This window comes from Cebus imitator, unplaced genomic scaffold (genome assembly GCF_001604975.1).
Source record: "Cebus imitator isolate Cc_AM_T3 unplaced genomic scaffold, Cebus_imitator-1.0 Scaffold40, whole genome shotgun sequence".
Classification (NCBI taxonomy): domain Eukaryota; kingdom Metazoa; phylum Chordata; class Mammalia; order Primates; family Cebidae; genus Cebus; species Cebus imitator.
Genome location: NW_016107355.1, coordinates 20,597 through 25,889, shown reverse-complemented (window position 1 = coordinate 25,889; position 5,293 = coordinate 20,597).

Here is a 5,293-nt window from a genome sequence, read left to right as displayed (position 1 = left end):
TTTTGTAATTACTAGCATTGTGCAAACTTCTAATGAGATTTTAAAGAAAACATTTTGAAATTAAATGCATAAGAAAATATATGTTTAAAGCAACTATCAAATTTCACTTTTAAAATAATTTATAAAAATTTTGAATATTCCAAGGTATCCTTAATTTTCTGTCCCATTAATCTGTCTAATATTGATGGTGAAGTGTTAAAATCTCCCACTATTATTGTGTGGGAGTCCAAGTCTCTTTGTAAGTCATTAAGAGCCTGCTTTATGTATCTGGGTGCTATTGTATTGGATGTGAATATATTTAGGATCATTAGCTCTTCTTGTTGCATTGATCCTTTTACCATTATGTAATGTCCTTCTTTGTCTCTTTTGATCTTTGTTGGTTTAAAGTCTATTTTATCAGAGATGAAAATTGCAATGCCTGCTTATTTTTGCTCTCCACTTGCTTAGTAAATCTTCTGCCATCCCTTTATTTTGAGCCTTTATATATCCTTGCACATAAGATAGGCTTCCTAGATACACCACACCAGTGGGTTTTAGCTTTTTATCCAATTTACCAGCCTGTGTCTTTCAATTGGAGAATTTAGCTCATTTACATTTAGGGTTAATATTGTTATGAGTGAATTTGATCCTGCCATTTTGATGCTAGCTGGCTGTTTTGCCCAATAGTTGATGCAGTTTCTTCATTGTGTCGAAGCTCTTTACCATTTGGTATGCTTTGGAGTGGCTGGTACTGGTTGTTCCTTTCTATGTTTAGTGCTTCTGTCAGGAGCTCTTGTAAAGCAATCCAGGTGGTGATGAAATCTCTGATTAATTGCTTGTTTGTAAAGGATTTTATTTCTTCTTCGTTTATGAAGCATAGTTTGGCTGGATATGAAATTCTGGGTTGAAAGTTCTTTTCTTTAAGGATGTTGAATACTGGCCCCCACTCTCTTCTGGCTTGTAGGGTTTAAAAATATGGAACACTTCAAAAATTGGCATGGACGAAGCAAACCTAATAGACATTTACAGAGCTCTCCACCACAAATCCACAGAGTATACATTTTTCTCAGCACCACATTACACTTACTCTAAAATTGACCACATAATTGGGAGTAAATCACTCCTCAGCAAATGAAAAGAACAGAAATCATAACAAACAGTCTTTCAGACCACAGTGCAATCAAGTTAGAGCTCAGAATTCAGAAACTAATGCAGAACCACACAGCTTCATGGAAACTGAACAATTGGCTCTTGAATGTTAGCTGGATAAACAATGAAATGAAGGCAGAAATAAAGATGTTCTTCAAAACCAATGAGAAGGAAGACACAGCATACCAGAATCTCTGGGACACATTTAAAGCAGTGTCTAGAGGAAAATATATAGCAAAAATTGCCCACATGAGAAACAAGGAAAGATCTAAAATCGACAGCCTGTCATCAAAATTGAAAGAGCTAGAGGAACAAGATCAAAAAACCTCAAAACCCAGCAGAGGACAAGAAATAGCTAAGATCAGAGCAGAACTGAATGAGATAGAGACACAAAAAACTCTTCAAAAAATCAATAAACGCAAGAGCTGGTTTTTTGAAAAGATCAACAAAATAGACAGACCACTAGTCAGATTAATAAACAAGAAAAGAGAGAATAATCAAATAGATGCTACAAAAATTGATAAAGGGGACATCACCACAAATTCCACAGAAATACAAACCATCATCAGAAATTATTACAAACAACTCTGTGCACATAAACTAGTAAACCTGGAAGAAATTGATAAATTCCTGGATACTTGCATCCTCCGAAGCCTAAACCAGGAGGAAGAAGTTGAAACCCTAAATAAATCAATAACAAGGGTTGAAGTTGAGGCAGCAATTAATAGCCTACCACCCAAAAAAAGCTCAGGTCCAGATGGATTCACAGCCAAATTCTACCAGACATAAGAGGAGCTGGTGCCATTCCTTCTGAAACTATTTCAAACAACCCAAAAAGCGGGAATCCTTCCCAAATCATTTTTTGAGACCAACATCATCTTGATACCAAAATCTGCAGAGACTCAACAAGAAAAGAAAACTTCAGGCCAATATCCATGATGAACATAGATGCAAAAATCTTCAATAAAATACTGGCAAATCAATTGCAACAGTACATTAAGAAGCTTATTGACCACAACCCAGTAGGCTTCATCCCGGAGGTGCAAGGCTGGTTCAACATATGCAAGTCTATAAATGTAATTCACCACATAAAAAGAACCAAAACCAAAAACCACATGATTATCTCAATAGATGCAGAGAAGCTCTTTGACAAAATTCAACAGCCCTTTATGCTAAAAACCCTCATTAAACTAGGTATCGATGAAAAGTTTCTCAAAATAATAAAAGCTATTTATGACAAACCAACAGCCAATATTGTACCGAATGGGCAAAAACTGGAAGCATTCACTTTGAAATCTGACACTAGACAAGGATCCCCTCTCTCACCACTCCTATTCAATATAGTATTGGAAGTTCTAGCCAGAACTTCAGGCAAGAAAAAGAAATAAAGGCTATTCAATTAGGAAAGGAGAAATTAAATTGTCTCTATTTGCAGATGACATGATTGTGTATCTAGAAGACCCCATTGTCTCAGCCCAAAATCTCCTGAAACTGATAAGCAACTTCAGCAAAGTCTCAGGATACAAAATCAATGTGCAAGAATCACAAGCATTACTATACATTAATAACAGTTTAAAGAGAGCCAAATCAAGAATTAACTGCCATTCACAATTGCTACAAAGAGAATAAAATACCTAGGAATACAACTAACAAAGAACGCAAAGGACATCTTCAAGGAGAACTACAAACTACTGCTCAATGAAATAAGAGAGGACACAAACAGATGGAGAAACATTCCATGTTCATAGTTAGGAAGAATCAACATTGTGAAAATGGCCATATTGCCCAATGTAATTTACAGATTCAATGCTATCCCCATCAAGCTGCCAATGACCTTCTTCACAGAACTGGAAAAAACACCTTAAACTTCATATGCAACCAAAAGAGAGCCCACATTGCCAAGTCAATTCTAAGCAAAAAGAACAAAGCAGGAGGCATTACACTACTGAACTTCAATCTATACTACAGGCTACAGTAATAAAAACAGCATGATACTGGTACCAAAACAGAGATATAGACCAATGGAACAGAACAGAGTTCTCAGAGGCAAGATAGTGCATCTACAACCATCTGATCTTTGACAAACTTGACAAAAACAAGCAATGGGGAAAGGATACCCTGTTTAATAAATGGTTCTGGGATAACTGGCTAGTGATGTGCGGAAAGCCAAACTTGAACCCCTTCCTCACACCTTACAGTAAAATTAACCCCCGCTGGATTAAAGACTTAAACATAAGACCTAACATCATAAAAACTCTAGAAGAAAATCTAGGCAAAACCATTCAGGATGTAGGCATAGGCAAGGAATTCATGACCAAAACAACAAAAGCGTTGGCAACAAAAGCCAAAATCGACAAATGGGACCTAATCAAACTTCACAGCTTCTGCACAGAAAAAGAAACAGTCATTAGAGTGAACTGGCAACCAACAGAATAGGAAAAAATTTTTGCAATCTACCCACCTGACAAAGGGGTAATATCCAGAATCTACAAAGAACTAAAACAGATTTATAAGAAAAAAACAAACAAACCCACTGAAAAGTGGATGAAGGATATGAACAGACACTTTACAAAAGAAGACATACATGAGGCCAACAAACATATGAAAAAATGCTCATCATCAGTAGACATTAGAGGAATGCAAATGAAAACTACATTGGCGTACCATCTCATGTCAGTTAGAATGGCAATCATTAAAAAATCTGGAGACAACCGATGCTGGAGAAGATGTGGAGAAATAGGAACACTTTTACACTGTTGGTGGGAGTGTAAATTAGTTCAACCATTGTGGAAGACACTGTGGTGATTCCTTAAGGACCAAGAAATAGAAATCCCATTTGACCCAGCAATCTGATTACTAGGTATATAGCCAAAGGATTATAAATCATTCTACTCTAAGGACACATGCACACAAATGTTCATTGCAGCACTGTTTACAATAGCAAAGACTTGGAACCACCCAAATGCCCATGATGATAGACTGAACATAGAAAATGTGGCACATACACAACATGGAATACTATGCAGCCATAAAAAATGATGAGTTCTTGCCCTTTTTAGGGACATGAATGAACCTGGAAATCATCTTTCTCAGCAAATTGACACAAGAACAGAAAATCAAACACTGCATGTTCTCACTTATAGGTGGGTGTTGAACAATGAGAACATATGGACACAGGGAGGGGAGTACTACACACTGGGGTCTGTTGGGGGGAAATAGTGAAGGGACAGTGAGGAGTGGGGAGTTGGGGAGAGATAGCATGGGTAGAAATGCCAGATATAGGTCATGGGTAGGAAGGCAGCAAATCACACTGCCATGTGTGTACCTATGCAACAGTCTTGCATGTTCTTCACATGTACCCCAAAACCTAAAATGCAATTAAAAATTTTTGAATATTTTAGTATATTTTAGAAATTTATCCTTGCCAAATAATGTATTTTTTCCATAACTGCGTTTCTTTATAATATAACATTTTGAAATTCTCTTTAATTAAAATGTGGCTTATATACTTTAATTTTATATAATCTGCCACATTTATCTTTGTTTTTAATCTTATGTGCTAGGTAAAATTCAGTTTGTTAGTATAATTTTTAAAGCTATTATTTCACTTCATAGTCTCCTTTTTTGAGCTACGCCAATTTAGTTATTAGAAAAAACTTAGAAATACTCATTTTAAAATGATGTCACTATAGGGACAATGAGTTTCACAACAGTTATCATCCTGGTGCCAAAGGGGAACTTGAAAAGAAAAGTGGGAATAGGCAGGTGGAATGTAGAATGCATGCTGTCCTCACCTTTTTTGTTTTTTCTGCCCCTGATCAAGGTTAATTTGTTCTTTGTCTATAATAATATTAACTCCTTTCCATACTCCATCTTATGTGTTTTCTCTCATTCTATTTTCATTTTATCACCAATTGCTATTTTATTTTGCCTCATTTTGTGTATCTTTGTAAGCAGATTTATTTTTTAATTGGGAGTAAGAAAACATATCTAGAAGGCAGAAAAAGAGTTAACCTCAGTATTTTTTTTTTAATCACAAGTCATTTCAAATTTTCGGGATGCAGATATAATGTCAAGCTATTATGACTGGAAACTATAATGTGCATTATGTTAAGTTAAACAAATACTACATGAAAATCGGTATATATAGGCTAGGTGCATTGGT